This window comes from Ixodes scapularis, unplaced genomic scaffold, assembly GCF_016920785.2.
Source record: "Ixodes scapularis isolate PalLabHiFi unplaced genomic scaffold, ASM1692078v2 PGA_scaffold10__122_contigs__length_95168666, whole genome shotgun sequence".
In the NCBI taxonomy this organism is placed as follows: domain Eukaryota; kingdom Metazoa; phylum Arthropoda; class Arachnida; order Ixodida; family Ixodidae; genus Ixodes; species Ixodes scapularis.
Window position 1 is genome coordinate 16,949,762 of NW_024609836.1, and position 9,442 is coordinate 16,959,203.

Sequence of the window (9,442 nt, forward strand, 5' to 3'; positions counted from 1 at the left end):
TTTAAGCAGTTTGACTTTAACCGTGGCAAAGTTCCTACACGGTCCTTGAATGTGTCAGTCAAGGACCTTGACTGTGTCGGTTATTTGTTCAGAAGTATTGTTAGCGACCAAGGTAATTGGCAACAACAAGTGAGCCGTTATTTGCTAGAACATATTTTTTTCCTTGTTATGGACAACCCGTTCGACATGAGGATGGCGTTGGAAGAGGCTGGAGTTTTAATTGATAAAAGTTATTTACGGTTCGCCTTTTGTATTGATCTGGAAGATTTGTATTATTTAGTGCTGCATGAAGAAATGTCCTGACCTGTTACTGTATGTATTGAAGCAAGATGCGTTGTTGCTTTCCTGAATTTTTTTTTTTTGTATTTCTATGGACAGATGCATAGCATTTAAGAATTTAATGTAGGTAGCCCATTTGTGTCATTGGATGATACGCTGCCTCTTCAGCGTATGGACATCTCTATTTAGTCGTGCGTCGCTCCTGCGCTTTGTAACATTTCCCTTCCGCTCTAGATCGTGAATTGAACCGTGTTTTAGATGATGATAATTCTCTTCAGCGTCTTAGATACGTCGACGATTTTCTTGCATTAAAAAAAAAAAAAAAACAATAACACTTTGCTGACGTAGTTTGACACAGCAGAAAGTGTTTTGTCGGATTTTGGACATATGAACGGTGTATTTTTTGTACCCATGAGCTACCTCACAATAAACAGTTTCAGGTTTTGACACGAACACCGCCATCAACGAGCGACCTTGGATGCATTGGCCTTGCGCACCAGAAAGAGTTTCTCCCTTTTAATTCAGCTCATTCGAATACGGTTAGAGGCACTATTGCGACTTTTTGCCAGGAATCTGCACTGCTGAAGTCTGGTTACCGACAGGTGGGTGCTAGTTTTAGGTACAAAATTTCTAGACTAGAATTGGCTGGCTTTCCGCACTCAGTCTTGGTTTCTGTTGCGGGCAATGTCCTACAAAACATAGAGAGGATTAATAAAAAGGTCCCAACGAGACAAAACAAAAAAAAAAAGAACAACACGCCATTCCGCTACTTTACAAGGTTGGCCACATTCTGAAATGCATTGAAATGAAGCAAGTACGATGCGTCTAAAGTTTGTTCTGCCCCTAATAAGTTGTCTGGGTTTTGCTGCCACACTGCTGATGAGAAAGCGAAACGGCCATGTGATAAGAAACACGTGACCCCTTACGTGGACGTTAGTGGGTATAGCGTATCAAATTGTTCCCAGTTGTGGAAGATGTGCATCGACCAACGAACACGCGATCGATCACGTGAACACGCAATGTGAGTAAAAACAAATATGGCTCGCATTTGCCAATATATTGAAATAATTTGGCTGTGTCCCACGACCTGAGCACATAAGCATAGTGGGGAGAAGAAACTAATCTCTCTGACAATTGCTGGATCGCGTTTGCGCGCTCCGCGAATGCGGCCACTGGCGGCCATCCTTTTGGTGGAGTTATATTATTTCTAGCCAATGTAAGCAGCTGCAGCCACTATCATCCATCCAGGGCAGACAGCGTTGCGGTAGTTGGGGTGGCAGGCTGCCATCAAAATAGCGTGGGTGATATTTCGTGCTTGATTGAAATTGTTTGACAAAACATATTTTTGAAACCCGGCGTGAACGGTAGCTCGATCTTTGAGGACCCGGTGAAAGTTTCACGAAATCGCAGCACCAGAGAAAAGCAGCACAGCACGCATCAAAAGCAGACTCCGTACCGGAGTCTGCTTTCGATGGTAGCTGCGCTGCCTTCCCCCGGTGCTGCGCTTTCGTAGAACTTTCGCCGGGTCCTCAAAGATCGGGCTACCGTTCACGCAGGGTTTCAAGAATCTGCTTCGTCGAACAACTTCAATCGAGCCCGAAATATCACCTACGGTGCAGTGTGCTAGATTCACGGTTATTTTGTGGCAGCATGCCGCCATTGCGCTGTTCGCCATGTTACTATGATGGCTTAAGATAATATAACTCTACCAAAAAGATGGCCTACCGTGGCCGCATTCCCGTCCATAGGCGGGGCTGGCCGCACGCGATCCAGCAAATAGACATAGAAATCGGTGGGAGAAGCCATGATACTGTGGCTCGTAAACGTTTGGGGCGTTTTTTCATTAAGAGATGTGGGACGGTATGTTTCAGTGACTCCTCAGTTGTGCTTCTTGAAAATCATCTTCAGTTATTGTACCGATCAGCTACCCACTTAGTAGCTGTGCGTGTTGCCGCTTTCTTTATGTATATTAGCTTTGCTTTTTTTTTTAGTAAAAAAAGTTGAAAGTTAGCGCTTGTTCTGTTCACTTCGTGTCCCTCTCTTTTCTTACGCTATTTTATATGTTGAAGTAATAAGACTGCTACTACCTTTAAGCAATTACTCTTTCAACTTTCAGACTCAAATGAACAATCCTCCATTCAAAAAGGTAAGACGTTTTCTCCTTTGTCGATGCACACCGTAATAAGGAAGGAGTTAGTAGGGAGTTTTAGGGAACCGTCTTTGCACATCTGATACCGTACGATGGGCCCTCCTTGACAAAATGGGCGTGTGCGGGTCACCTGTTCTTGGGCATGCGCAGTGCCTATCAGATGTGCGAAGGCGGTTCCCTAAAACCCTCTATTAGAAGCATTTAGGGAACCGTTTAGCGTTTCCAATCGGTTCGGATATGATCGATGCAATCGCCAAAATGACGCGTGGAAAAACGTGTGCGCGCTCTCGTGAAGCGGCCGCCGCCCATATTTCAATCTACTTAGTAGCTAACAATATACCCTGTCGACGTAACGCCTCAGGAACATGTGTCCACGAAACATCGCAGTGTCGACAAAATGCCTGTGTAATGAAGGTTGTCGACTAAACGTGTTTTCATTGCAAGTGTTTTTACGGTACGATACGGTTTCGCTGCTATAAAATAGGCGTCTGATGAAGTAAAGGGTCTTTTCTATTTTGCCTTTGATTTCAGAGACAGCGTAAGAAACAGGTTTAATTGCCTAGCTCGTTTGGTTTCCAAGCTATAACTGTCCACGCGACTTACTCGGATTTTTTTTTTCTTTTGCGTCCATTTTTCTTTTACAGTCCGGATGGTGGCAACCAAAAGAAAATGTTCATTGTACTCATACTTCTTTTGGCTGTCGGCGGTGCCATCGTCTTGGCCACAATCATCTTCAGCGGCTCAGGTAAGATGTCTGCGCCTTGTTCGTCCATGAGACAGAAAATCGAGCTGCAGTGATAATTCGTTTCACGGCAAATTGGCAAAGAGCAAACGCCCTTTGCAATGACAGCAACGGAAACCAAGCACGCACCATTTTCGAGCAGTGACCGCAGTTTGGGGTTTGTTTGCAAACTACAAAGCACGGGAAGCACAACATGCCTCCGCCCGTCAGAACGCAGTGACATCGTGGCGTTGCTCTGGTTTTCAACGTATGGTGCAATGCTTTGTTTAATGTTTCAATGCATTGGCTTTTGACGCTATGGAACGGGACGTGTGTGGCATCTTCTAAAGGTCATGATAACGCATTCCCTAAAGATTCGCCAATTGATCTTTCTTTATTTTCATTATTTACAATAACTGAATGAAAATTTTCCAGCTAAGAATGCGTAATTAGTTGTTTTTTTTCTTTTTTTTTATGATTATGCTGGTACGATACAACCTGATTTGTTGATATTCTGAATGGAGTGGACAAAACATATTGGGCAGACATAGGCAGTCTTGTCAACGTTACGAGAAAAAAAAAGTAATCAGTTAGACGTAAATTTATTCAAATGAAACTTTTAATTAGATTATTTAATTACTCGAGAAGAACAGGAATTGTCCGCTACTTGACAATGGAGCCGTTACTTTCCCGTTCACTTAGGAATATTAAAACGACAGCTTTTCGGTCGTGCCGGTTTTAAAACAGTGCACTATTCGTTACTGCACATTACTATATTAGAATCGGTGAAATATAGACTACTTAGCTACTTAATCATCCCGTTTTTGTAAAGGATTCTCCTGGACAAAGTTTTGCAAACAGGGCGACCTTAGTCAGAAGCAGCAAAGAATAATGCTTATAAGAAATTTTAGTAATTCCCAAACTCTTCGGATTACTCATGTGGTCACTTCTTAATAAATGTAACCAAGCGATTACAAAAGTACCACGAAAAGTCACAGACTACAAGTAACTTGATCCCTTGGAATGTGTATCACACTCGCCTGAGCATGGCGCTTGGCGAAACACACAAGAAATATTAAGATAAACTAATTTCTTTTTTTATTCATTGATTGTAATGAACAACAAAAGTAATGTGAGTGGAACCTGTATCATTATTAAATAATCAAAAATCGCACAAAAAACTTCATTTTCAAGCCGATATAAAACGTTTACTTTCATAAATATAAAAACACCGCCTTCGCACCAAACCCAAATAGATGCTTCCCAGTCTGAACTCTCAGAAAGAAAGTATTCAAATGTAACAAGCTTATGGATTGTAAAAAGTTTCCATAAATATATAACGACCACCAGGGTAATGATGACAACTCCACACGCGTAGTAAAAACGCCGGCGGTCAAAACTGGCCTTGCACAACACACAACAACATGGCGGGTGATGAGCAACGTCGAATTCCTCGGTACGCTCTACCGAACAGCCAAAGGTGTCCGGACGAGTGAGTGAATAGAGCACATATGCGTAATACACGTTTCCCCAGTGCGATCGTACACTCTGAACACCCGTCCCCAGACACCACTACCTTGCCTATATCCAATAAGGATGAGAGTGTGGCCTGCCGGAATCGGCGCGATTGAACACGACGGCGTCTAGCCAGATTTACTGGATTTGTCCCGCCGACGGAGAACGCTGAAAAGAAAAAATCGCTACGCGTGGAATGGGCGCGCTGTCTTTATTGAACTGAACGTATTCGTGTCGTAAGTGACGACGAATACGCTATCGCTATTTTTATTGCGAAAGCACGATCCAGTCCATGAAGCGGAGCCAGCGGCGTGTTTAACCGGAAAATGCCTGCGTAATGAAGGCTGTCGACTAAACGTGTTTTCATTGGAAGTGTTTTTACGATACGATACGGTTTCGCTGCTAAAACATAGGCGTCTCATGAAGTGAAGGGTCTTTTCTATTTCAAATCAAATCAAATCAAAGTTTATTTAGACAACCGTCGAGGAATACAGCTGTCTGGGGGGCCGTCTGGGAGGCCGCCTTTGATTTCAGAGACAGCGTAAGAAACAAGTTTAATTGCCTAGCTCGTATGGTTTCCAAGCTATAACTGCCCACGCGACTTACTCGGATTTTTTTTTCTTCCTTTGCGTCCATTTCTTTTTTACAGTCCGGATGGTGGCAACCAAAAGAAAATTATCATTGTACTCATACTTCTTTTGGCTGTCGGCTGTCGGCGGGCACAAAAGAAATGCCCATTCTATCATTGGCTCAACAAAACGGTGCCTAGATAGACATTTGCGGCCGTTTCACGAGAGCGTGCGCTCGTCCTTGGCCCTCGTGTCAGGCGTTTCCGTAAAAGGAGAGGGGGGGGGGGGGGGGGGGGGCGAGCTGCGGCTGCATCAGGGGAACGCGCGCTCGGCCGCCGCTCTAGGCCGCCGGCCCCAACAACGGCAGTAGCGAAAGGTGGCCGTATGCGCCAGTACACCGCAGAAGAACCATGCAGGCGGAAGAGGCAGATTCATGCTTTAACATTCAGAACTCATAATAAGTGCTTAAATGTCCTCAGATTTTTTTTTTCAATCGCCGCTTGATTTTGGTTGCGTTTACCGACCTGGTTATCTATTCGTGCGCGTGTGTGCGGCGCGCCTGCACTTCGCAACTCTTGGACAAAGAGCGAGCATATAGGCAGCTGGATGGCACAATTACTATTTTTACCGAACTGAGAGGTAGGCAGGGTAGGGAGGCCAGAAGGCCAGCAGCTTGTAAATCAATAGACACATCCCAGCACAACGGTCAACTACTTGAATCAGGGGGAAGCAAGTGCCACCTAAAAAAGTGTAGTAGTAACCGCTAGTTGGTGCAAAAAAAAAGTGGAAGCTGCTTACAACTCCCTGTAACGCCGAATTAGAGCGCAGCTCTTGAGGAGGAGGAGGGAAGGGCACTAGGTGGGGGGCTAAACTAACCAAGGGGGGGTCACGTGACCTTGGGGGTCACGTGACCCCCAATGCCGATGATGTCATCACTGAGGTCACTGATGACGTCATCATTGACGATCACGATGCGAGTACCGATGACGTCATCAGTGACGTCACTGATGACTTCACCAGTGATGATGACGATGACGATGCGGATGTCGGTAACGTCATCAGTGATGATGACGATGACGATGCGGATGCAGGTGACGTCATCAGTGATGATGACGATGACGATGCGGATGCCGGTGACGTCATCGGTGACGATGACGATGACGATGTGGATGCCGGTGACGTCATCAGTGACGATGACGATGACGATGTGGATGCCGGTGACGACATTAGTGACGTCACTGATGACGTCATCAGTGATGATGACGATGACGATGCGGATGTCGGTAACGTCATCAGTGATGATGACGATGACGATGACGATGACGGTGACGTCATCAGTGATGATGACGATGACGATGTGGATGCCGGTGACGTCATCAGTGACGATGACGTCATTGGGGGTGACGCGACATCGGCGGGGGTCACGTGACCTCAGGGGAGTCACGTGACTTCGGGGGGTCACGTGATCTCGGGGGGTCACGTGCCCCCCACGAGGTCACGTGACCCCGGTGGGGGGCTCGCGCGGTGCATTATGGGACATTTTCCATGATGCACTGGGGTCACGTGACCTCGGGGGGGTCACGTGCCCCCCCACGAGGTCACGTGACCCCGGTGGGGGGCTCGCGCGGTGCATTGTGGGACATTTCCCATGATGCACCGCGCGGTTACGCCGACGCCGACGCCGCTCAAGCCGGAAACGGGCCCCTAAGAGCTGCGCTCTAAAAACAACAGTATTTCTTTTTTATGTGGGACATTTTGCGGCAGCACACTCATACACGAGCACATACAGCATACCTGCCCAAGGCGAACACCAAGCAACATACCGAACAGAGGTACAAGTATATCTTAGTCAACACTATAACACAGAAACAACTCCAACAGAAAGACCCGGGGAATCCTTATACCAACACGCTACCGACCCGATTCGTGTATATGTCCTATCCTTTCTGAAAAAAATTAGGCTAGTGATTGCCACTTTTTGCTAGAAGAATACGAAGGGTGTTTGCAGCTAATATTAATATACAAGTGGTATGTTTATTTAAATTATCAGGCTAGGGACCTCTCTTAATCACTGCTTGGAAAGGCAACATGATATAAAATGAATCACTTATAGTCACAACCCAAGGCATGCTGAAGATGAGTTTAGGTTTGAAATTCACGCAGTGATAGGCCATGTTGCCCCATGCTCGTTCCTGGCGCCTAATAACATCGCAAGTTAGACCAATCTCTGAATTGATAGTCTGATAATTCTCAGTCTTATGGTGTTCAATTAGTTCATAAAATAACTGTGGCTAAGGTCGGTTCACGTGACATCCGTCTTGTAAGAGGGGGTCTGCGTTCATAGGTGGCTTCTACTTGTTCTGTTTTTTTGTTTCCATACCCTGCCGGTAAGACTCAGCACGTACAATAAGTCAATTATAGCCGGCAAGCTCTGAACATACTTTGCAGTTATTTTGTAGTTGTGTGCTTCTATCATTTACGTCTGCCTGCACAATAATATCTAACTCTAAAGTGGCCTTCCCGTCCCTCACCCCCCCCCCCCCCCCTCCTCCACACCACCCGTCATCACCTGCAGGTAAGTGGTCATTTTGCAGCGGTTTGGGGTCGTCACTTTGCCCAGATGCAGGGTCTCGGTCTTAGGGGCAGTCAAGCTTCAAAGAAGCCATTTAGACTACCCCAAGTAGTCATTTTTTTTTAGTGTGCGCATTCAAAATTTGGTTGTGATAGGAAATTATTAATTGTGCCAATTTTCCCGCGTACTGTGTAAGAATTCCCCAAAAGTAGATTAACAAAAAGGCGTTCAATAGTTGCCACAAATATGTAGGCCGACTCTTTTGGCAGCAAAAAAAATTGTTCTGTTATAAGTTTTTGTGAGAAATTGAAGCTACATTATTCTTGCGACGGAGAGCAGACAGCTAGGCCTACTTCTCAACATAAATGAGACGTCGCGCGACGTGAAAATTTGGAAAACCGCGCACAGACAAATGGTTCAAATTTATACCGTTCTAGTTAACGTCCCCAGATAACGCTATGTGAGGTAGCGAAACGATTTCCCCCGCCGTCCTCCCCTCCCTCGTAGCGTCTGCTAGCGCGCGGTCCGCCATGTTGTTCCTTACTCGCCCTCCACGGCTGTGTTCGAAATCCTCCGAGTTAATTCGGCGGGTCGTGTCACGTGACAATCGAGTTAGAACAACGCTGGACCTGGGTAAGTACACGAACGCCAAGGTAGCGAACCGTTGCTCGAGAGTGTGGTCAAGCAAAATCTGCCATGATCTTCCTCACCAGAAACTCAACGCGGGCACGGACCAGTGGGAGGGCGCGTCGGCACATCAATCGCTGTCGCTACTTAGCAAAGCGTTCGATGAAGAGACTTCAGTTCTAAGTTGCCGGGAGGCATTCAAAACTGTATTTGAATAAATAAGCGATTACAGCAGGAATTTATTTTTTATGCATTAATTGTAACGATTGAAGGATAATAAGATGCTTATAACTCGAGATCATATTTTTTGACAAATATTGACATACTACGATCCGCATCTACTCTTAAGCTGTCAGCCACTAGAGGTGTGCTGTGGTTTAGCTTGAGCTTCAAACAGTGTACCGCTAGGGACAGTTCAGAGATCCACCGAGGATAACGTCATGAGCAGGCCTTGATCTCTAGGCGGCATAGATTGCGCTCACCCATGACGTCGCGTGCTTTGTCCCATTCAGGGGACGTTGTGGATGAAGAGGAAGCCGACAAATCCGGTGGCGGAGGCACAAGCGGAGGTGGAGACGGCGGCTCAACCGGAGGTGGAGGAGGAGGCTCAACCGGAGGTGGAGGCGGAGGCCCGACCGGAGGTGGAGTCGGAGGTGAAACCGGTGGTTCAACCAGTGGTGGAGGCGGAGGTGCAGCCGGAGGCCCAACCGGAGGTGGAGCCGGAGGCTCAACCACAGTTCGAGGCGGAGGCGGAGGCGGAGGTGGAGCCGGAGGTTCAACCACAGGTCGAGGCGGGGGTGGAGCTGGACGTTCAACCACAAGTCGAGGCGGAGGTGGAGCCGGAGGTTCAACCACAGGTCGAGGCGGAGGTGGAGCTGGACGCTCAACCACAAGTCGAGGCGGAGGTGGAGCCGGACGTTCAACCACGGGTCGAGGCGGAGGTGGAGCTGGACGTTCAACCACAAGTCGAGGCGGAGGTGGAGCCGGACGTTCAACCACAGGTCGAGGCG

The 9,442-nt window shown here is 47.0% G+C and overlaps 1 long non-coding RNA gene across 1 annotated transcript; it reads left to right on the top strand.

Annotated features, from left to right (window-relative positions):
• Positions 1 to 2,389: 2,389 nt before the first annotated feature.
• Positions 2,390 to 9,021, top strand: LOC115332697. The gene is made up of 3 exons (XR_003920648.1): positions 2,390 to 2,425; positions 3,073 to 3,173; positions 8,945 to 9,021. It is a non-coding gene; the product is annotated as an uncharacterized LOC115332697 (long non-coding RNA).
• Positions 9,022 to 9,442: the final 421 nt, after the last annotated feature.